Here is a 26,040-nt window from a genome sequence, read left to right as displayed (position 1 = left end):
AGACATTTTTCTTTACATTCTCTGTCTCCATAAAAATAGGGTCTGTACATATAGTATGAGTATATATCATTTAGCTTTAGAATATGCTATACATGTGACCTTTGTTGCATATTATCTTGGTCTGAAGGCTATACATAAAACCTAATCACTATCAATGGCTTGGCACTGTTAGTCTGAATCTAGAAAAACATTTGTATATATTCTCTTCCTCCTTCTCCTCTTCCTCCTCTCTCTAAGTATTAGATTTTTTTGTGTCTTGCCCAGGATGGAAGTATTGGGGCTACTTACAAGTCTGATGTCATTGTCAACAACATGGGAGCTTTGTCTTCTCCATTTTGCATCTAGAATAATTTTTCCCTCCTTAGAAAGTGTAGCTGCCTTTATCCTTGGTTGGGGAGTCAGTATGTTATACCCAGCTTTAGTGCAGGCATCCAATTCGCTTTGCCTTCTTTTAATTCAAGACTCCCAAGCTCAAGAGAGTCCAGATTCAATGTTTCTGTTCAGCTGGGATTACAAGCATGTGCCACAACACACAGCTTTCTCTTTTATTGCTTATGAAACCACTATTATCTACAATAAATAAATTTATTCTCCTTGATACCCCATAGCAGACATTTTTCCCCTGAAATATTATATTCAGTTTTTCAGGGTAGGTGATTCTTTTAATCTTAGCTCCTCTGACCTCCAGAATATTATATTCTAAACCCTTTGGATCCCTTAACATAGAAACTGCTAGCTCTTGTGTTATGCTGATTGTTTCCAAAATACTTTATACAAAATACAAAATATTTTAATTCTTTCTTACTGGATGCTTGTAATATGTTCTCCTTGACCTGGGAACTCTTGAATTTGGCTAAAATGTTCCCAGGAGTTTTCCTTTTAGAATCTCTTTCCAGAGGCGACTGGTGGATTCTTTCCATTTCTATTTTACCCTCTGGTTCTAGAATATCAGGGAAGTTTTCCTTGATAATTTATTGAAAGATGATGTCTAGGCCTTTTTTGATCATGGCTTTCAGGTAGCCCAATAATTTTTAAGTTATCTCTCCTGGATCTGTTTTCTAGGTCTGTAATTTTTCCAATGAGATATTTCACAATGTCTTGTATTTTTCATTCTTTTGTTTCTGTTTTATAATTTATTGATTGCTTGAAGAGTCATTAACTTCCATTTGCTCCATTCTAATACTGAAGGAATTATTTTCTTCAGTGAGCTTTTGAACCTCCTTTTCCATTTGGCCAGTTCTGCTCTTTAATGCATTCTTCTCCTCGTTGGTTTTTTGAATCTCTTTTGCTATTTGGATTAGTCTATTTTTTAATGTGTTATTTTCTTCAGTATTTTTTTTTAATTTCAAGAATGTGTTTATACCAATTTTCCTAATAACATTAAAAATGAACTCCTTTTACCTTGGATCCTAGTACTTTATACAATGGCAGTTAACATTCATAAAAAGAGTATCACTTTATTAACGATGATGAAAGCATAGAACTGTCCTGTTTCTAACCTGGACCAGATTTCCCTTGTTACAGAGTCTGGTAACCTTCTATTCCCCATTCCCAAAAGCTTACAATATTTGTGCTAAATTTAGTGTGGACACACCATTTGCTATAGTTCTACTACAGTTTAGAACAACCAAGCTCAATTGATCAATAAACCACCCTCAGTTTATCTAGTGTCAGGGGTTACACTTATAGGGCACCATGTCTAACAAGTTCTGAAATGTAACAGTATACATTTCCAAGAAATGTAGAAACCCTTCAGAACATGGTTTACTGGAAATCAATTTGTTTGTTGAAGGGCTGGGAGGCTTAAGCATTTTATGAAGACTGAGTGCTCAGAACAATAATAACAGTTTCAGATGGCTATTATCTGTATGGAAATCTGATCTTAGGTATTTTTTAAAAATAATATGTTAAAATTTTTTGTCTTTCCATCATAATCATTTCATATCTGTCCAACAGATAAAAACTTCCCTTTACAAAATTTAAAAAAAGAACTATTAAATAAAGTCACCTAATACTATGATTAATAAATGTACTATTTCATTACATGAGTCTCCTCCATCCCTCTGCCAGTGGGAAAGAGGTGTGATTTATTATCTCTGCTATGATGCCTTAATAGATATTTAAATTCTCAAAGTCTGCCTTTTCATTAATCAAAAACTTTGGTGAACTTTTGATTGTTTTATGTGTATGTGTGTGTGTGTTTGTTTGTGTGTCTGTATTTTTCCCCTTTGGTTTTGTTTATTTGAACATTCATCAGTTCATACATACTACTCATTTTCTAAGTTGTTATTCATTCATTTCAGTTGTGTCCAATACTTTGTGACCCCATTTGGAGTTTTCTTGGCAAAGATACTAAAGTGGTTTGCCATTTCCTTCTTTAGCTCTTTTACAAATGTAGAAACTAATGTGAACAGGGTTAAATGACCTGCCCAGGGTGACACAGATAGTAAATGTCTTAGAACAAATTTGAAGTTGGGTATTACCAACTCTTGAGCCAGTGCTCTATCCATTATGCCACTCAGCTGCCTGAATTTCTCAGTCATTTCTCACTGCTTAAAAATATTACATTGCATTCATATACCCTAGGTTTTTCATCCATTTCCTGTTCAATTGTCACCTGTATTATAACCACATTTTAGCTAATCCAAAGAATACTGCTATAAATATGTAGGTATATGGAAACTTTATTTCACTTCTTTGATATTTTTAGCCAGTATAGAATTCAAAGAATACAGTGAGTTAAATGATTCTTGTTTAATTTAAAATTGAAATACAGAATGGCTGAAATATATTACAGGTCCACCAACAGTGAATCTTTATATTTGTCTTTCAACAGTCCCTAGAACACTGACAACTTGTGTATTTTATAATCTTAGTCAATTTAGATGGTGGGGCAGCTAGGTAGTCCAGTGGATAGAGAACCAGTGCAGGAGTCAGCAGGACCTGAGTTCAAATCTTACCTCAGTCACTTGATACTCACTACCTGTATGACTTTGGGCAAGTCACTTAACCCCACTTGCCTCATCCTGGGTCATCTCCAGTCATCCTGATGAATATCTGGTCACTGGATTCAGATGGCTCTAGAGGAGAAGTGAGGCTGGTGACCTGCACAGCCCTCCCTCACTCAAAACAAAGTCAAGTGCAGGTCATGTCATTATTTCTCTGATGTCATGGTCTTCTTCGGCAATGAAGGATGAACACATACAATTTAGATGGTATAAAGTAAAACTTCAGAATGATTGTAATTTGTATTTCTCTTACACTTTTAATATTATACCAAATTACCAATGGGATACATCATAACTGTAGATAAAATAACAAAATTCATTTAGAAAAACAAAAGATCTAGATTATCAAGGGAAATGATTAAAAGAAATAGGGATGTAGGGGCAATATGATTTCCAAAACACAAACTATATTATGACATAGTAACCTTCAAAACCATTTGGTATTAGTTTAAAATAGAAAGAGAGCCAGATCAATGTAACATTCTAGAAGGGGAGAATTAGAAAGCTACATAATGCAACTCTGTGTCTGATAAAGTAGAAAATATAAATTACTTGGGAAAAAACTCCTTTGATACAAATTGCTTGGAAAACTGAAAAATTCCACCAGAAATTAGTCTAACACCAGCACTTTACTTACAGTTCTATGATACATTTTAAATGGATGTGTGGCTTTAACAGTAAAGATCATACTATTAAAACTTTGAAAGAGTATGTAATAAACTTTTCATATCCATGCCTAGAATGCATATTTTTAACAAAACAAGAGATATAAACAATTATAAATGACAAAAGAAGCAACTCTAATTACATGAAACTGAAAAGTTTCTGCATAGACAAAATTAACTCACCTAGGATAATAAAGAAAGTGGTCAATATGAAAAAATATGTATATATATATCAAATTACTCGAAAAGGTTTGGTATTTGAGATATATACAAAGCTGTATTATGTGATTTTGCTACTACTTGGACATTATTCTTTTGATGACAATTTATTCATATCCTTTGACCACTTATCACTTGGACAATTTCACACACGTGTGTGTGTGTATATGTGTGTGTAAGTCTGTGTATATGTGTGTGTGAGAGAGAAAAAGAAAGAGAGAGAGATAGAGAAAGAAAGAAAGAGAGAAAGAAACAAAGACAAAGAAGAGAGAATGGATGTGTGTGTGTGTGTGTGTGTGTGTGTGTGTGTGTGTGTGTAGAAATGAAAATCTAAATAATCCTGAAAGTATATCTCACAACTTGAAAATTGGTTTAAAAATGACAAAAACTATCAATGGTCAATGTTACAGAGGTTATGGAAGGATAGGCATGCTAATACACTGTTAGGTCAGATGTAAAATGGAATGACCATTTGGGCAAGCAATTTAAAATTAGGAAATAAAGTGACTAAATTGTCCATAGGAATGAGAAACTCTTCTTGGCTTATACCCCAAGGAAGAAAGTTCTTACAGATCAAAATATTTAAAACATGACTTTTTTGACAACAAATAATTGGAAGCAAAGTAGGTGACTATCAAATGGGGAATGGCTAAACAAATTGGTGTATGTGTGTGTATATATATATATATATACATATATATACACACACATATATATTATATATATAATTTCATATATATATTTCAAATATATATATTTCATATATATATATATATTATATATATATATACATACATATATATATATATATATAATGAATGTACAACTCTGGAGAGTCTACATGAACAGATACAGAGTGAAGAAAACAGAACCAGGAAAACAGTATATACAATGACTACAGTATTGTAAATAAAACAATAACCATATTCTAAAAATCAAAGGTGAATATAACAAAATTACAAATAGCAAGAATGATTCAAGTAAAGAGATATGAAAAGATACCATATCATTTTTTGGAGGACAAAGGAACAGAAATTTTATATGTTGAATATATTTTTATGCTTTTTCAATGTATCAATCATTTGTGCTGATTTTTCTTTCCTTTTTAAAAATAATGTGATATATCATGACTGCTGAGGGGTGGTTAAGGATACTGGGGTTAACTATGACAATATAAGAAAAAAGATGCCAATAAACACCCATCTCCATACACACACACACACACACACACACACGTATATACACATATATATTATGCATATTTATCTTATAATTCATGATTTAGGGTGTTTCTATATGGCAATTTTTTCCTCATTATTCTCTTGTAAATTACTCGCATCTTTACGCCATTTATATATTGGGCAATGAACTTCAGTGTAATAATATGGTATTAGTTTCAGTTTTACGTATATTTTGGGTATCAGAGAACTTTATGATCCTAGTTGATTGGTCATACGTACTTTCTCTGTCGTCTCTACTTTTGCATTCTTTGATATTTTCTGAAATGATTTCATTTAATACATAAAAATTCATCTTAATTTTAATAACCAATTTTATCTGTTTTTTTCTGGATAAAAGCATTACCATTAGCCATAGGTATTAATATATCTAATATTTTTCTAATTTATTTAAATAGTATCATCTTTTCAAGTTAGGTTGCATATCCATTTTGAAGTCTTGCATTATATATTAAAAGATCTTCATTTAAACCTACTTAGTGACAAAATGCTCTCCATCTTTACCACGCAGTCATGTCCCCGTAATTTAGGCTCTTTACTCAGACAAAAGATAAACAAAGAAATATCAACAACAGCAAACATTACTTCTGGGGATAGAGCCAAAATGTCACAGGGGAGAAAGCTCTCAGCTAAGCTCTCGCAACATTTCACTCCAAACAACTTTAAAATAATACCTCAACTGAATCTTAGGGTAGCAGAGCCAACAAAAGGTCTGTGTAAAACATTAGTTTAGCTCAAGACAACTTAGGAGGTCAAAAGAGACATCTGTGTCTCAGAGGTGAGGCTGTAATGGATTAAACACTAGTTGTGGGATTAAGTTGTGGTGACAGGAGAAGTAGAGATTTTGGAAGTTCTGAATCTAGAAATGGTAAGGAGGGCTAGCAATTGGTCAGAAAGTGATTATAGGAGACCTCTATGCTAGTACTAGACACACAGCCAGACACTGTTTAGTACCTCCATTGACACCCACTTGTGCGTGCGCATGCATGCACACACACACACACATGCACACATACACACAACTTCTTGGAGAAGAGAACTTTTGATCAAGAGGGAGAAGAAGTTCTGAGAAGTAGTATCATTTCTGGCCCCAAGACAGCAGGGGCACTAACAGGTATCAAGTGAAATCCCGAGAGATCAGAATCCTACCTGGGTAAGGACAAGAGTGAAGACAGGAGAACAGTGACCACACCTCTACTTAGATCATACCTCTTGAAAGCACTAAAAACTTTCAAACCCAAACTGGCTCCCATAGCAATGCAAAAAAAAAAAAAAATCCTGAATCTTGAGACAGTATTCTTCCCCTTCCTCAACAGGAATAGAGACCAACTTTAATACAAAGTTCCAAATCAAGAAATATAATGGAAATATGAACAAACAACAATAAATAACCTTACCATAAAAAGCCACAAGGGAGACAGAGAAAATGAAGACATAAACTCCTAAGGAGAAAACAGCTATAAGCAAAGCCTCAAAGGAAAATGAAATGTGAATTGGACACAAGTGGAAAATAATTCCTGGAAGAGCTAAAAATTATATATTAACAGAGAAGGAAGCAGACTACTTCAATAACACTACTGTAGAAAAAGTAATTGAAGAAATCATCAATGAGCTCCATAAGTAAAACATCCTCAGGACCACATGGATTTATGAGTAAATTCTACCAAATGTTAAAGGAATGATTAATCCTAATGCTATCTAAACTATTCTAAAATATAGATGAAGGCGTTCTACCAAAAACCTTTTATAACACAAATACGGTTATGATATCTAATCAAAAAATTAAATAAAATACTAGCAAGGAGATTACAGTAATATATCACAAAGATCATATATTATGACCAGATGATATTTATACCAGCAATGAAGGAATAGGTAAATATTAGAAGAACCAGAAGCATTATTGACCATATTTTTCGTTTTTTCCCTTTTTGCTGTGTTTTCTTTTGCAACATGGCTAATGTGGAATATTATTTTCATTACTAATATTTTCATGACTTCACTTGTACCACTGATCTCAAATTGCTTGCCTTCTCAAGGGTAGTGGATGGGCAAGAGGGAGAAAGGAGTGAAGTAATTTGCCTAATATTATACAGTAATAAGTCAGCTAGTTGGTAGTACAGCAAGGAATAGAACTCAGATATATTGACTCCAAGTTCCGTGTTCATTCTATTATATCCAATAGCATATATGCTTCAGATAAAACCTGTGCCATAACAAAATTTAATTGTTATGATATTCATTCACTTGGGGTTTTGATCTTTGTAAGTTATGATGAAAAGCTATTCCAAACTGAACTACCTTTCTGTGTTATCTTACTATTATGATTTAATCCTAACATGAAACCTGAGAAATGTCTGTCAATAAAATCAAAATAGCACCATGATTTGCATCCTGGGGGAACTGGGTCATTAGGGAAGCCCTTAAACCCTATCATATGTTCCTCCCCACATGGGATGCTCAAAGTGATCTGAAAACTGCCTCAAATAATTGTGGCAAGCTTTCTACCAGCATTTACTGAGATGTAGCTGCTACTGACTCTCAAGTCTGTTCAAAGATATTTGCATGAGAAGGCTACCTAAAAATAAAATAGAAGAAGAATGCATTATTAATGTACCTGCAGTCCACTTATTTTACGTTCCAAAGGAAATAATCCACTTTTAATATGGGAAGCTACTCAGAAGAATGACAAATAAATGTATACATTAACCTTCTAAAAAGAGGTTTATGAGAAAGCTTTGCTCGAAGTAACTATCAAAAAAGCTTTGCCATGTAAGAACTTTCTCCAGGGTCTATTCTCATTTCTCATCTGCCTTATTACCCAGAGATATTCTCCCCAGCAAATGCTGATGCCTTTTGCATACTATTTTACAGTCCTTGCTGGTATTGTCTTCCCCCTTGCTAGTGCCACAGGCATAACTCAGGTTGGTATTAATAGGGGTTATGCATCTAGATCAAGGAGAGACTATATTCCATGCTATTTGTTTTCAGACTTGCACACCTCATCTGGTATTCATTAAGACAACTGTGGTACTTCCACTTAAATGCAATATGATTCACCTAAAAGAAAAGTGCCTGTAATGCAAAGCCATTTATTTTTATACAGTATCTCTCCCACAAATTTACGCAAAGGACTTTATAAACAGCATTTGTCACAAGTTAAAAGGAAAAGGAAGGTTTGGCAGTGAGATAAGACAACAGCCCTGCACAATTCAGAGGATTTGTCTTCTATGAAGGAGTATTAAGGGCAGAGACCAAGCAAACCTTTTCAAGTTTTGGAAGTCCTTGGGGAGAAATTCACCTTGTTAAGTATTCCTCCTCTTGCTGGCTCAGTTTGGTGTTATGCTTCCATTATGACAGACACTTAGGAAGATTAAAGCAAAGAAAGACTGTGAAATAACCGTGTTGCTCGTTTGAATATTTTCCTCTTTATAATGTCTTAAAAATGATAGTGTTCAAAGAGCTGATTGAACTCTGATTGTTCTAAGTTTGGATTTCTTGTCTAATTCGGTGGGGAAGTGGCTGACCTTAGCCTTTGACTTGGATGATTAGATAGATGAAATCATGTTAAAATGCAAAAATGAAAAAAATAAAAAGTCTGTCTTAATTCAAATGAATGCAAGCATATATTTTTATTTGAATAACAAAAAAATCAAGTTTTGTTATTTTCTCTGATATTACTTCTCATTAACATTCATTCTTACAAGGACCTGAAAGTACGTATTAAAAATTCAGAAGTCTAATTTAGAGACCATAGGATTCCACAGCCTTAAAAGTCTGAAATAGGCTGTTATCTAGTAGGAAGATAGAAGACTTAGAAAGTGCATCTCTGCAGCTACTTTTTGACTGGTTGTTTATAAGAGGGTTGGGGAAAAAATAGATAACCATAAGTGAAAAATTCCATTGGGCAAAAATAACTTCTTCCGAGCTATTCAGTTGCATGGTACTGCTTCCTTTGAATTTTCTTTACTTCCATCTCTATGAGGTAGGGCAAACATAACTCTTTTCAGTGTGTAGATGATAAATCAATGTCCCCAAGAGACAAAGTGACCACCAGAAAATGACACAATCACTGGCTACATAGCACTGGTTTTAAATTCCTTTCTCTTTATAAGCTCTATACTCTGTCCCAAGCATGGGCTACTTACTAATTGCTGACTATGTTATTCTACCACTCCACCTTTCCTGAGATTTTTCCATATCTTCCTATATTGTCTTCCTTCCCACCTATAGATTCCTAGTCATCCATTACTTGCTGTTTGTCCCTCATTTTGAAGAGGAACAATGACATCCCAGGGTAATATCTTGACTCATATGTGAATTGGATTTAAATGAGGCAACGTTGCACAAAGTCATCAGCCTCATTCTCTCTTCCACAATTACTGAAGTCCAGTGACAAGATAAAAATCAAGATGACTGACAATGGCCCAGGATGCTGTTGATCTTGGCATCTTCTATGTCTAATCAAACTTTCAGAATTCCACATTACTTGTTTCAAATGCCTTCTTGGACATTGGAACAATTTTTTTCTCATCTGCCCATTTTGCTAGAGGAAGTTTTCACATGCTTGGGGGAGACATTTCCCTAAATCATTGGTGGGTTTCAATCTTGTCAGTTACCCTTGACCTGGTTTAGCCTGTCAGCTGAGACAGTTTTACCAGTGTGTAACTCCTTTGCATACTACAGTTTCTTGGAGCCAAAAGTGAGAATTGGGGGAAGGTGGACACCAAAGGTGGATGAGCAGCCCTGTAAAGGACTTGGCACACCCTCACACCAGAGATTCTAGTCATCCCTGAATAACATAAATTAGATGCTGGGCTGCACAGCCCAGCCTGCTATTCTGACTGCAAAGTCCCAACAGCCCCAACTCCCAGATCACTCAGATCAGCTTTGGCACCTGAATGTAAGGACACACAAAGTAACAGAAACAAACAATACGAGACCCATTCTTAAAGCCAGGATAAAAAGAGAGGGAAGCAGCAGAAGACAAATCCTTTCCCTCTCACAAGTTCAATTCATAGTATCTACACCAAGAAAAGCACAAAGGAGTTGCCAAAAAGAGCTATCCAAAAGACATTGGGAAAAGGAGTGAATAGCTTGATCTTATCAGTTTTAAAGACGCAGGAAGCCGATTGAAGGAAATTACAATTCCTAGAGGACTCAGCAGGCTCTATATTAAGCAGATTAGTTATACTCAAAAAATCCCACTCAATGTGATCTCTGTACTAGAATTGGGAATGCCCAGAAAAGCCCAGGTTACTGAAGAAAAAGAAAAATGAAAGATGAGAATAGGAAATTAATGCTTCTCTGAAGATATCATATCTACCTCTTTGGCCATAACTCATTCATACATTTATTAAACAATAAAGGATATTCATGCAAGTACTTTTTTTGAAATGTATTTGGAAACTAGATTTTGACATGTATTAGAGGAAAAAATGACAACCCAATGTGAAAAATGAGTAGTCTAGAGTCCAAATACAAAACCAAATCAGGATAATGAGGACTAAATTACATCTTGAATCAACAGTAGCATTTATGTAAATTGAGAAGTACAAGAAAAATACTCCAGCAGGAAAGAATGAAAGAAAGATTTAGAGTGAAGGACATGGCTAAGCAAGAAAAGAAAAAGAAAACAAACCTGATTTGAAAACAGAGCATGTTAGGAAGCAAAGAACAGGTGGAATTAATGAGTTCATGGTGCAATAGTCATTGGTGTTATGACAAGTTAAGATTTGGTGAATTTTACTCTACAATTCAAATAGATTTTTTTTTCAAATAAATTCAGAATTTTACACTATGAAATGAAACCATTTGAGTTTAAAATCTCATACAGTTTCAAATGTCATACTGCTCTAATTCACCTGCACCAATAAATTTAGTATGGCAGGACTGTACTAAACTTGTACTTTGGGATCCATTTAATTTGGGTCCTTTTGTTCAATCAAAATTAATTATGTTCCATTAGGTTCAACATCAGAAATGCCCTACTTTTAGACCTTAGCTAACAGAAATGACCCTATGTTTGACCATTGATTGACCCTCCGTGTAACAGAAAGAGTTTCATCTGGGCTATGTATTCAATGTTGTCCTAATCAGGATGCTCTTGCAGTTGATAAGCCAGGTTACTGAACTGGTTGATTGACCCAACAGAGCTCTTCACACTAATTCCCTGTTGAATTGGTCCATAAATCAAATGTAAGGACAGAAACTCAGAGTTCTGGGCTCTTGACCAGGTACACATCCCATTACGCCCCTGAGCATACATCAGTGCTTGACCATGGAATAGAAAGGCTAGGAAGCCCCAAATTTTCATGTCTATGAGTGACAAAATGTCTGACTTTTGAAGCTTGAATACTTGTATGCTTTAATAGGACCTCACCCATTGTATCACATCAGATGTGATGAAAATGAAAAGCAAAATAAGAATTAGGAAAATATTAGTGGACCATGGGATATGTTGAAAGGATATTTTTTCCCCTACAAATTCCCACAGTGTTATATTCAGAAATTTCTCTGATCTCACTACTTTAAATTAATTAAAAAGAATTCATTAAATACTTAACCATATACTAATAAATTATTCTGTTCCACAGCTGCAAAATAAAAAAAAATAAAAAATAAAAAAAAAACTTTACAAGAACAAGAGCAAAACTAGACTACACTTGCCTTCAAAGAAATTATGTTCTAATTGAAGAGGAATCCTTAAATTTTTATTTTTTAAAAAGCAAGTTCCTTTAGCAGTCGGATAAAGCTATGACCCCCTTTTAAAAAAAATCATTTTAAATTCATAAATAAAACAAGCAGTATGACAAAAGAAAGCAAAGTGAAATAATTCTTTTCCATCCAAATTTGCTGATTCTCTAAAATCTAAATTTATAAAGACCTTATTTTGGGGGGAAGGGACTATGAATTTCAGTTTAAGATCCATGTAATAAAAGGTGATTTAGAGGAATGGTGAAGGGACAGTTGATTTAGTTGGAGAATTCACAGAAATAATAAAGGATCCCTGATGGAGTTAATGTTTTTGTCTTTCCAAAAGCAATGTATATATACTGATGCAACAATTTCTTAACTGTAAAGCAAGGTATAGAGAATTACATATGATGACAAGTCACATGATTTTAACACAAATGGATATTGTATCTCATCAAAAGGTTTTTTGGACATATGCTGACAAAATATAATTTTGTTGTATTTAACAATTAGTATGGCATATTATGTTTTAGATTTCATGGTGGTAAACCAATACTGTCTTCCTTATAACGTCTTCCTTCTCATGTAATCATAATGTATAAATATTAATTTGTTGATATAGCCTCTTTATTTATATTTTTTGGCATCAATAGTGATTTGGGGAAATGATCTATAGTTTCTACTTTCTTATTTTTCTCTTCCTGGTGCATCAGAAACATATTTGCCTCATGAGAGGAGTATCATAGAATAACTTTCTTTGTTTTTCAGATAGTTTATACTGCATCGCAATTGTTATTTGAATGTTTGGTATAAATGACTTAAAAATCCATCTTGGCCCCTCTTCCCCTGAGTTCCCTTAAAGTTCATGTATGGCTTGTTTGATTAATTTTTCCTTCTTTATTTCCTTAATTATTTTTATAATTTTAATTACATATTCCTTTATTTTTTTTACGTTTAGTAAACTCTAGGCAAGTCACTTAACTTCTATCTGCTCCAGTTTCTCAATTTTAAAATGGGGATCACATCACCACTTATGTCCCATGGTTGTTGCAAAGATCATATGAAATAATATTTGTAAAGTATGGTACCTAACAAATAGTAAGTACTTAACTGATTATTGCTTTCTCCCCCTCTGGCCCCCTATGCTTAAAATGTAGTTATTACCTCCATGTCCATGAGTCCCTTTTTACTCTTTTCATGCATTACCTATTCGGTAATCCCTGCCACTGATTCCATCCCATAAATAAATTTCTCTTTCAATGTATAGATGGAAAGGAGATAACAGTGGAGAGTAATGCCAAAGTGGGATTGGACAACCCAATCTCTTTCCAAACAGATGGGCTAAATAACACATTTTGTCTGGGTTGGGGTACAGGGAGGAGGAACATAAGCACTTCTTTAATCTATAAATGAAGAAATCTAAAAAAAATGATGTAACATGACCTAAATTGCAAACTTCATAAAAATAGCAAAGCAGGATTCTAACACAGGCCCTCTGACTTAGATATACCAAACTTTTTCTATTACATTCAAATTTAGATTCTACAGAACTAGTTGTTTTACCAGTGAGAATATATATATAATTTTCTTTTACGTAGAGATTAAGATATTTTGCATGAAGTTGCACTGGTATGACTTTTATTTTATCTGCTCTTATGAAACAAAGTGTGAATTTAAGCCAAAGTTCCTAGTCAGAGGTATAATGCATTCTGGAGAATAGTAAGAGTTCTATTGGCATTTTGATTGTATAGGGGACACATCTTTATGAATCCTATTCCTATCTTTACCAAGGATTTGCCCAGATAGGCAGGTAAAATTGAAATATTTCGTATGGGATTAAAATTTAGCTAATAAAATGATAGGCTGTACAAAAAATAAAAAGAAAACATGGAATTATAGTGTGAAATTACACATGTAGTTTGTCAGGTGCAAAGTTGAGTTTTTTGTTTTGGTTTTGAGTTTTTTTTCCCCTGGGAAGACTTCTGGAAATTGGTTCTTTCTTATCTTGTTCAGTTAGGTATAACCAAGATAAGATAGTTGCACCTAGAAAATAAAGCTAAGAAAAACAGGATTTGAACAGCTGAAGAGAATTCTTTAAGAGGAAAAAAAGTAAGCAGAAAAGTTTCATCAGGATAGCAAAATAACGCAAAGCAAAAGCAAGGCATTAAAAAGTTTCTGTCTCAAGGCCCCAAATGAACAGCAAAACAACTATATTTAGAAAATGAGAAAATTGAAATTGTAAACACTGCATTGAAAAGTTGATTTTTTAAAATCAATTAGACAAAAAAAGATAAGTTCATAGGAAATATAAGAAAAATACTCTTTAAAAAAGCTATACATATATGGGAACAACCTACCTACCAGACATTGCATGTTCTGTGATGAACATGATAGAAATTTCTATCTTGTTGGAAAAAAATGTTAACATGTCTGTAAAACTTATCACATGTAACACTTCTATTTCTCACTAGTTTCCTAAGTAATGTTAACTCTTCCATTGATATAAAAATCAAAGTGAAGGGCAGTTGTGGACAAAGGATGAGAGATTACGTATAGGGCTGAGTCCTTCATGAAAGATACCTGATGTTGATATTATTTAGGTAGTTTATATTATTTCTTCTTGGCCACCATGAGTTCTGAAAGACATTGGTCATAGTAGTGCAAGCCCTATTCCCCATGGAGGTCACTGCATATTCAATGTACTTTTCATTCTAAGAGATTCTTTAAAATAGCAGGTATGATTTTGGTAGTCATAAACATACTTTAATTTTTTAATAATCATATTTCAATATAAATTGTTTCCTTTTTAGATTCAAATATTCAGGATGAATTTTAAAGTACGATTTTTGGATAGCATTTACAAGCTTTACTAGACCACCAAAGGGATCAATGACACTAAGGTTTAGGAACATTTGCCTTAAAAAAGAAAAGTCATCGTTAAAGGATTCTTCATGGAAGGCAAGTAAACTAGAGGCTATTTGACAACCTGTCAACAGTGTTTGAAATGGAATTTATACTTTAAGTTGGCATTGGATTAGGCAAACTTTCAGCTTTCTTCTAACTCTTGCTAGTAATTGGGTATTTGGGTACATGTGCTTGAGACCCAATTGTAAAATCACATTTCTCTTTAAAAATCATATTTCTCCCTAGCCTCAAAATACTATCTCAGGTGATTTCTCCCCAGCCCAAGGACACAGCCTGCCCCAGCAGCCATTATCTCCCTTCCTGATACAGCAGCCAACTGTACCTATAGAACTTACTCATCTGAACCAGCTGTACACTGGCTGAACTGGCTGTGCACTGGGTCATAACAGCATTTACTACTCACTGACCAATCATGTGTATCCTAGACTTTGATGCATGTATACTCTTACATTTATCTTGTCTAGCAAGACATTGATGAGAGAAACCTGGTATTTATGAGCCAGCCCTGACAGTTAGTATACAGTGACATTTCAGGCCTAAAACCATGCCTCCAGGTAGCCCCGCTTGGGCTACTTCCCAATGAACTATGGATAAAATACCTGCATAGTATACCATACCATACCATAGTATAGCATACCAAAAGTGCATGTTCCTTTAAGAACTAACCACCCCTTAACTACTCCCTAATCACATCCCAAAAGATCTAGTTAACATATTTGGCACATGCTATACTATAGAACATCCTATATAAACTTTATCTATACCACTTTAAGGTTGCAGGTTCCCTAAGAACTCTTGTCTGCTGAAAAAGTGTAATAAATCTTTACCTTGACCTTAACAATGCTTGAGTCTGCAAATTCCTTCCAGGCAGCCTGCCCCTGGTACTCTGGTCCTTGAGGGGGTCTCACCACCTTCCCTTCCAGTCCTCATCACTAGTAAATGAGATGTGAATCTGTATTTAGTTCTTTTTCCTTTGAGAAATGATTTATACTTGATAATAGCATTATTGCTTAGATACCCTTATGAAGCAAGGAGAACATAATTATCCAAGTTTTATAAGAAAGGTAAATGGAAAGATTACATAACTCCACTAATTTGTAAACATAGAACTTAAACTCTGGTCTACTGATTCCTTTCAATTCAATTCAGTGAAAATTAAGTACTTGTTATGTGCAAGATATTGCTCTAGTCCAACTAGGAAGTCAACAATAAAATGGTTCCTACCCCCAAGAAACTTATATAGGGGAGGTACAGCATATACTAAGAAAAATAAATTAAGAATAAGTCATTAAGTCATTGATAAATGGAAGGTCAAGTAAGACAATGAATTACATAACATTTGAGTTGTGCCCCAAAAGAAAGCAGAGAACTTGAAATGCAGATGTGAAGAGGGAATTTATTCCAGCTAATGAACTGAGCAAATATAGGTAGCCAGGGGATAGAAAGTCAAGATCAGGCAAGGAATAGATCGCGGTGGCTGCAATGTAGTGGAGGTTGGGGAAATGTTTAAAATAGACTAGAAAAGTGAGCTAGAATAAGATTGTTGAAGACTTGAAAAGTCATAAAAATACTTAAACGTTATCAGAGAGATAATAATGAAGAACTGAGAGCCATTGAATAATCAAGTGACATATCAGATCTCTTCCTCAAGAAACTGACTCTGGCTCTTTAGAGGATAAATTGTAAAGATAAAGAAATGGAAGCAAGGAACAGTGCTCTTTAGGGCATGAATAGTATATCACAGGAGATAGAGGTGATAAGGTAGAAGTATGAGTAGAGAGGAGAGATGAAGAGATTCTGTGCATGTAGAATTTACAGAGTTAAGAAGAGGAGATAAAGGATAAAATCAAAGTTACTTAAGTGTGATGAAAGGATGGTAGTCTTGTCAATAGAGAGAAGGAAGTTTAAGGAGGGGTGAGTTCTATGTAGAAGAGAAATATCCAACTTTTATAGACTGCAAAAGTTCTAGGTTTGCCTGAACCAGATAACAACAGAACAGATCAATTTTTAACAAAATAAATAAAGATACAATACAACATAATGCAAATGCATGGTTTCTAGGTCAATATACAGCTACTAGGATTCCATTTCAATTTGACTTTGACATTATGGGTATAGAAGATTATGTGTGATTTTGGATATACTGTGGTAGAAATACCAACAGGATGTGTTTGTAGAGCAATACAGTAGTTGCTTATAAAATGTAAAAATTATCTACATAACATGATTTGAAAGTCTATCAATCACACATGCATCCTCCCTGGAGGGGTTACCCATCAACTTGCCACTTGGCCCAGTATCATATTCATTCTCAAAACACACACACACACACACACACACACACACACACACACACACACACACACACGCACACACACACTTCTCAACATTCCAAGTTTTAAAATAAACCAGGCCATGTTTGAATATTTCTTTATTAATTACTAAGATTGCAGCATCTTTATCACCCCATGTTATTAAAAATAGTTATTTAATATACCAAAAAAGCTTTTCCTGTATACAACTGCCCCCTCCCTCTATCTCTTTGTGCATACAGATGTATAGATATATAGATATATGTGTACCTACAAATATGTATCTCCTTAGTCTCTTAGGTTTAAATAAATATTAAAATTGCTGGATATTCAATTTAATACTATAACTTCTAATGAGACAAGGACAAATAACAATTTATATTTTAGCTTTCTTTACAATCACCCTCAACTTTCCTTATTGTTGGTCCCGACTTCACACTTCAGGAATGTGGCTCTACCATTCAGCTTTGTATGCTGGAGCCAAAGTCATTCAAGAAACCTCTTCTTATTTATTCACGTAAGGATTAAACTCAGTTCTCTCATGAATTATTTGTCTCTCACAGCGAACTCTCTAGAATAAGAATTATTCTAAGAAAATTCTCCAGTTTCTTCACAGACTCCTTAAAGAATCCTCTTTATTTCTGCCCCTTAGAACAGGAGATAAATTTCAATTTTTTCAGAAAAGAAACTTTAAAAATCTATCATTTCACAGTTTAATTTTCCCCCCAACTTATCACTGCCAGTAAAATACCCAGTCATTAAGAATTCCATTGCCTTTTTAAGAGCTAATAACTATAGTACCTTTTTAAAGAGAAGCTGCTGAAACTCTTATTTCATCTACATGAAGACAAGAATTGAAATCCATTACCAATAAAGAAATTGTAAAAATAAAAGGTGATAGCACAGTAAAGCACCCTGGTGGAGTTTTACACATGTAGGGTGAGAGATGGCAAATAGTTCAACAAATAATTCTGCCAAAGAGTGCCTTGACAGTTTGGAAGTAACATGAGTGATGCTAACAGAAGATAGAATAACCAGGACAAAGAGGTGGTCATAAGAATTAAAGAATTTAGATAGAAAATAAAAGATCAGCCATTAGATTTAGCTGCTGAAGAGTTATGGACATCGTTTGAAACAGATCACTGTGTAAAGACCCAATCCTTTGAGAGGGATTCTTTCAAGTCAGGATTTTTTTTAAATGAAAGACTACAAAAGAATATGTGGAATCCAATAGGATAAAGTTTAGTTGAAAAACATAAATGAAGTTTATTCTTGGATTTATTTTATATCAACTTCAAATATAATATGGGAAATAAGTGACCAGACATGTTTTTCTGAGAAATGTTAAAGATTTTTTTACTAATCTCAAAGTTTAATATGTGTAGTGTATCACTAGTGTAACACAGAAGCCAAAAAGCTAATGTAATCTAAGGCATTAAGACATGTATAATGTCTAGACCTGGGATGTACCTTCCTTCATCAGGTAAATGACAGAGAATTCATAGGAGGATAGAAGGGAGAGAATAACAATGTCTCCAAGTATCTGAAGAGTGTTTATTGTACATGGGACCTTAGATTTGATCAATTCAGCACCAAAATTTGGAACTAAAATATTCAAATGTACAAGCTTGTAGTAACAGTTTCCTAATATGAAAGGAACAAGTTGAACTAGATGGGCTCATAGTACCTTACCACTTCTGGTTCTTTGATTCTGAGAAGAATGTCAGTCAAGTGATAGCCCTGGACTGCAAGACTCTATTGCAAAGCTCTGAAATATAAGTGGGTGATGAAGTAAAGACAGCAAAAGTAGATATTTCCCTCCAGAAATGTGAAAGGAAGGAGGGACCAATGATCTTTCACAATGAGAATCTTCTAGTCTATGGTCACTATCTTCTGGATTTAGAGTATGCAGATGTACTACACATCAAACTTAGGAGATCTAGTGAAGATGATCCTGCTATCATTGTTGAGGGGAGTTGGATTTTTATTTTTGCTTTCCCCAAGATGGCAGAACTAGAAGTAAAGTTAAAGTTGTCAAAAAACTTTTTTCCTCAGAGCAAGGAAGTGCCTCCTATCACTTAGTATTATCTTTTAAAAAAAGATGCCTATCATTAAGGATTAAGTACAGTTAATAACACTTTAGTCCTTGGTGATGCCTTCTCATAGGTGAGAAATTCATGAAGGTATCTCATATTCAAAGTGCTCTGTGACTTTGTATCCACTCTAAGTCACATTTTCTAAGTTTCCCCTGAAATGATCACTTTTAGTATTCAAAAGATACAAGTAGTTCAAAACAAAAATATTTCATGAAATAGCATAGTAATATATGTAACAATTGAATACAGTTTTTATTACAGTATGATTTATGAAGGTTGCATTTAATACTTGCATTTTTCTGTGTCTGATTATGAGGTTTTTATTCCCTAATACAAAATCAATTTTTGTGTAGCTGTCACATATCACTGAAAAAAGAGTATATCATTTATTATTCTCCTTCAATTTTCTCCAGAGATCTGTCTTTTCTAAAGTTCTGATTATTTCCTTAACTTTTTCTTGCTTATTTTTTGTTTACATTTATCTTGTTCTGAGAAAGGAAATTTCAGATTCTTCAGTGGCATAGTTTTGCTGTCTATTTCCTCCTGTAACTCATTTACATCTTCCTTTCAGAATCTGGATCCTAAACCTTTGATCATACATGTTTAGTATTGAAATACTTTGTTGTTTCTGATATCTTTTTTCGTCTCTCTGCTTATCATTTTAGTAAGATCTATTTTTGCGTTTGTTTTGTCTGAGATCACGACTGCTACTCCTGCCTTTTTTTAACTTAAAATGCAGCATGATAGATTCCCTTCCAGACCCTTACCTTTACTCTGTGTGTGTCTACCTGCTTCAAATGTATTTATTGTAAGCGACATATTGTAGGATCCTGGTTTTTAATCCATTCTGCTATCTGCTTTCATTTTATGTGTGAGTTTATCCCTTTTCCATTTGCTGTTACGTTTACCAACTGTATGTTTCCCTCCATCCTGCATTTCCTTCTCAGGTATCTTTCTTTCTCTCTCCTTTCACCCTGTCCCTCCTCAAGTGTTTTGCTTCTAACTACTCCCTCTCCCAATGTGCCATCCCTTTTACCAGGCTCTTCCTTCTCTTAGTGCTCTCCCCTCTTGCTTCCCTGAAGGATAAAACAGATTTCTATAGCGTATTGACTGTATATTTTATTCCCTTTTCAGCCAATTCCAGTAAGAGTAAGGTTTGAGCATTGTCCATGACTTTTCCACTTTCTCCTCCATTATAAATGCTTTTTTGTGTCTCTTCCATAGGAAAAAAAAATTTTACCTGATTCTACCTTTCCTTTCCTCCTTCTCTCAGTGTACTCTTCTTTCTCATAACTTAATTTTATTTTTTTGGACACCATCTCATCATAGACAACTAACACTCATGCATTCTGCCTGTATACACTCTTTGTAACTTTCCTAAAAATGATAAAGTTCTTAGGAGTTACAAGTAGTATCTTCCTGAGTAGGATTGTAAATAGTTTTATCTTATCGACTCCCTTATGATTTTTCTTTCCAGTTTTTATTTATTTGCTTCTCTTAAGTTAAATTTTCTATTCAGTTCTTTTTTTTTATTAGGAATGCTTGAAAGTCCTCCATTTAATTAAATATCCATTTTTTTCCATGAAGGATTATAACCAGTTTTGCTGAGTAGGTGATTCTTGGATGTAATCCTAGCTACTTTGCCCTCCAGAATATCATGCCAAGGCCTCTGATCCTTGAACACAGAAGTTGTTAAATCTTGTATTGTCCTAACTGTGGCCCCATGATACATAGATTGTTTCTTTCTGACTGCTTATGATATTATCTCCTTGACCCAGGAGCTCTGGAATTTGGTTAAACGATTCCTGGTAGTTTTTGTTTTAGGATCTGTTTCACAAAGTGATAATTTGGTTCTTTCAATTCCTATTTTACTCTCTTGTTTTAAGATATTTGGGCAGCTTCCTCAGTAATTTTTTTTTTAAAATGATGTGCAGGTTTTTGTTTTGATTATGACTTTCAGATAGTTCAATAATTAATGATTTCCCTTTGATCTATTTTCTAGGTCAGTTGTTTTTTCAATGAGATATTTCACAGGTTTTTTCCCCCTATTTTTCAATCTTTTAATTTTGTTTTATTGTTTGTTGATGTCTCATAAAATCATTAACTTCATTTGCCCAATTCTAATTTTTAAGGAATTATTTTCTTCAGTCAATTTTTTTTCTTTATTTTACATTTGGCCAATTCTATGTTTAAGGAGTTTTGTTCAGTGAACTTTTATATCTCTACTATTTGACATATTATCTGTTTTAAGATGTTATTTTATTTAGCATCTGGTTTTACCTCCTTTATCAACTATTGATTCTTTTTTCATGATTTTTTTTGCATAACTCATTTCTCTTTCCAAATTTCCCTCCACCTCTCTTACTTAATTTTTATTATCTTTTTTGAGATCTTCCAGGAATTCTTTCCAGGGTCAGAATAGGAGGGAGTAGGTAAGTGTCTTGAGAGCAATTCATATTTTTCTTTGAGGTTTTGCGTGTAACTGTTTTTACATTGCTATTCTGAGATTTTTTTAAATTTTTGTTTTTAATTTTCCCTGGCCCTATAGTAACTTTCTATGTGCTGTTGTTATTGTCATCATTCTTGTTGTTGGTGTTGGCTCATTTTTTCAAACTACTTCTTGACTAAACTTTTCATTAAAGTTGGACTCTGCTGCAGGGTGGAGGGGGCATTGTTCCAATCTTCAGTTTTTTGTGCTGTTGTTTTAAGAGTTATTTCTGGGTATATGTAAGTTTTCAGTTCTTTCCAGTTGGTATGATCTAAGTAGAGGTCTGATCCTTGCTCTCCTTCCCTATGCTATGGTCTGTGGCCTACCACATGTATTCTTTTCTACCCTTGAACTGTTCTTGTTATTTTTCCTCCTAGCCTTTAGACTGCAACTCACAACTGTGCATATGCAATGCAATACAGTCCTGCTCCAAGTACCAGGAAATGATGTCTTGTAATTTCTGTCTAGTTGCCTGACTCCCTTAGAGTCTCTTCCCTGAGAACTCTGGAAGCCATAGGTACTGATCCACATGACCCCAAGGCCTGCTGCTGGTTTGCCAGGTCCAGTCTGTGCTGGACTCTGCTCTACTTTCACCCCAGTGAAACAGATATTTCTTGTTAACTTGGATTTTCTCATGGTGGAAGACTATTTCACATTGTCTTTTTTTCTTGGTTCTACTACCCCAGAATTCATTTTGTGGTGTAATTTTAAGATTGTTTGGAGGAGAATTTGGGAAAGTTAAGGCAAATCCCTGACTTTACTCTGTTTTCTTGGCTGTACCTTCATATGTAATAATTAAATATCTCTTTCTTCCCTCGTAAATATATGACATTTCTCCCTGGAAAAATGCATTACCATTGAGTTTCATAGAGAACTCAGAAAGGAAGTATATATAGACTTCTGGTCTGTATTCTGAGCATTGCATATGCTAGCAGGGCCCTGCTGCTCCTTCATTGGCAAGAATTTCTGCTATTCCTGGGTTCTCTCTGCTCTTGACTTGGTGTGTCACTTTTATGTTTTCAAGGTGTCTGACAGTCTAATGATCCCATTAGACTGTGCACTCTGAGAGCAGGAACTTTTTTGGTTTTGTTTTGGCCTTTTTTATACCACTTAGTCCAGTGCCTGAAACACAGTAGCATGAATAAGTGCTTCTTCTGTGACTTCCTGAAAAGAATTTTCTTTTAGTACATTCTGGGTTTCATCTCTTAGGTTTATCTGCCAACCATCTCAGCTCTAGACTACTATGGTATGAAGATCAGAAAGCCTCTTCATAATGACAGTTATATCTAGATTAAACTCAGCTATTGAAAGCCAGGCCCAGAACTCTCAAAATACAAGTATTTACTTTCCTAAGCATTTATTCACAATCTTTGTCCCACATAAGTAAAAATGCTATAAATTCTAAAGGTGCTCCTATCATTCCCAGGTAAATGTATTTCAGCCAGAGCAAAAAGCTAAGTAGGGAATGATCCTGGAAATTTCTATTCTCAGAATTGGCATTGAAATATCAGTTATCATCAAAGCATGCTATAACTTGGTTATTGTATTTGACTAGGAAAAATAAAGTTTTGCTCTAGCCCTATGAGGATAATGATGGTTCAATTTTACATTTTTATCAAGGTTTGGAAAAGTATGTATATAAATTCTTTGCTGACCCTTGTAAACAACTTATGGAGTAGGTGCTATTATCCCTCCATTTTCCATATGAGGAAATTCAGAGAAATTAAGTGATTTGTCCAGGATCATATAACTAATATATTTAGGAGTTAGAACTTGAACTCAAGTCTTCCTCACTTCTGACCTAGGGCTATAACCACTGAGACAGAGATTCCATTCATTTTGAAGTTGAAATGATGAGTTCTTCACTCTTTTCCCACTTTCCCTTCTCATTTTAACAATGAGTAATACATAGAAGAGAGACTGAATCATTCCCTCAAGCACAGAGGGAAGAGCAGAGCTAGGTCTCTTATTTCTTGGGTCAATGATGCTCTTAATTTCCTGAACCAAAAACTGGAATATGAAAAATCATTTTTCTTAGCAATTTAAATTATTAAGTAATTTATATTGACTTGGGATGTATTTTATTGGGAGGGGAGAGTTATGTATCCAGAAACCCATCCTAGTCACTACTTTACTGCAAATGTCAAAGATATACATATTCTATAGGTGTAGGTAACAGGAGCTTTTGCCAAAACAAATGGATTTTAACCCTTTGCCTTTCTTTTATTGCTCCCAATATATTCCTCTGTTTTTGTCTTTGACAGCATGGTATAGTGGATTTGAAAACCACTGGCTTTGGCATCGGAGAGAAATAGGTCCAAATTCCACCTCAGACATTTACTGGTCATGTAACTCTGGGAAGTCACCTTTACTTTCCACATTTATAAAATTAGAAAGATAGGAAAGTGGAAATAAATATTTATATAAGGTCTACTCTATGCCTAACATTATGCTAATCACATTTTACAAATATCTCATTTCGTCTTCACAATAACCCTGCAAGGTAGGTGTTATAATTATGTCTATATTATAGTTGAGGAAACTGGACCAGAAAGAGGTTAAGTGACTTGCTCAGCATTACACAACTATTGGGTGTCTAAGAGTGGATTTAAAATAAATTCTTCCTTTCTCCAGGTTCAACATTCTCTCCATTGTGCAACCAGTTTCCTCTAATAAGAGGGTTAGACTGGATGGCCTTTAAGATTCTACACCTAAACACACACATAGTCACAGTCACAGTCTCAGTCTGTGTATCTGTGTGTCTGTATGTCTGTGTGTCCGTGTGTTTACTGATTTGATTCACTGAATGCTTGTTAAGTTGTATAGTAAACTTTTCAGAATATTTGTTTCTGGGAATATTAGACAATATTTAAAAGAATCTCAACCAGAAAACCCAGATCTATCTTGAGTTGATAAGTGAGAATTAGAATTATAGCCATCTCCTATTTGGTGTTCTTTCTCAAAATTCCAAATGAATTTTGAACATGTGGTTTCTAATAACAGCTCTGCTACTTACTTTGAATGACTCCCCAAACTTCAAGCTTGGATATCAGCTTCATCATCTGTAAAAACAGGAAATTGGATGAGACCACTTCTAAGGTTCCTTCTGGCTCTAAAAGCTGATATTATAGTCAGTACCACACTACTTGGCATAGAGTCATTTCCTTGTTGTGCCAAAGATTTTAGTTCTTACCCAAAGGAAAGACTTTTGGTATATGTGAACAATTTTCCAAGGAATGCTATTTTTATTTTTTAGTTACTCAATGTATCTAAGATATAGGGACCCAATATGCACCATACCTTTAAGGGAAAAAAATGGCCAAGCTCAGCATAGTTAGCACCTGATTAATGTCATCTACTACTAATGTTTTCAACAAATAGTAAATCACAGGTAAACAAGCTAAGAGATGCTTTAAAATGCACTTCTAACAAATGATAAATGACAAAAGTCTAATCTTCCACTCTTCTCAATTCCATACCTGTTCCTGGATCAGCCCTGGGGGTGTTATAAGTCATTTCAGAAGAAAAGCAGAATAGCACACTGGTCATTTTGTCACTTTATCTTTCCCAGGAAGTGGCTTCTGATCCTCTGGTCACATTTTGACACACTGAACAGTGATGGCCAATTAACATCCTTAAATAAGTAGAAATCAAATAACTGTAACTACCCTTATAGATATTTATTCTTACTAAGTAATTTTGTAAGAACACACACACACACACACACACATACACACACATACCCTCTCTCTCTTTGGATCTCAGAGATTATGTAAAAAGTTAGCATTCTAACATATGACCAACAGTCACCACAAAGGCAGTCCAGTTCCTCACACCTTAGTCTTGTAAAATTAGGACTGATTTTCACAATGATGGCCCTGTTGACTAGAAAACACTTATAGGCAGAAGTAAAATGATATTTTAGGTAAATTTTCAAAGAAACTAAAACTAAAAGCATTTTTCATCAAATGCACAAAGGTGACTCTCACCATCCTGAGGTTTTATTATTTGAATTCCAGACTTAGATTATAGACTCCACTCAGAAAAGTCTGATACTTTTCCTAAGTATCTCTTCATGGAAAGCCTATGAAACATCTTTCCATTAGGTTTCAGGTTCTTTATATCTACAGGTTTCATATAGGATTAGAATACTGTAATACAAGAGCTCAACTCCAGGCAGGTTCACACTACATTCAGCCAGACCAAAGAAAAACAATGGAGGAACACACAGGGGATTCTGGTCAACAGGCAGCCAGCAAGGAGGAGTGAGGAAAGACATTTTAGCAGTGCCCACTTGATAGATAGGATGGAAAACAAAGAAGGCATTTTGCAGTAGTTCATAAGGTTACAGTAAGTTTTAGCATTGTCATGTCAACTCAGCACAGCTCTTGGA

General features: G+C 34.5%; 1 long non-coding RNA gene across 1 annotated transcript in view; it reads right to left on the bottom strand.

Annotated features, from left to right (window-relative positions):
• Nucleotides 1-26,040, bottom strand: part of LOC140511364 (uncharacterized) — a 250,814-nt gene that overhangs the window by 108,514 nt on the left and 116,260 nt on the right. The window contains exon 3 of the long non-coding RNA XR_011969518.1: nt 24,664-24,709. This is a non-coding gene — a long non-coding RNA (uncharacterized lncRNA). The remainder of the gene's footprint in view (nt 1-24,663; nt 24,710-26,040) is intronic.

This window comes from Notamacropus eugenii, chromosome 6 (genome assembly GCF_028372415.1).
Source record: "Notamacropus eugenii isolate mMacEug1 chromosome 6, mMacEug1.pri_v2, whole genome shotgun sequence".
NCBI lineage: Eukaryota > Metazoa > Chordata > Mammalia > Diprotodontia > Macropodidae > Notamacropus > Notamacropus eugenii.
Note: the sequence above shows the minus strand (reverse complement) of the source record. Positions and strands in the feature narration are given on the sequence as shown.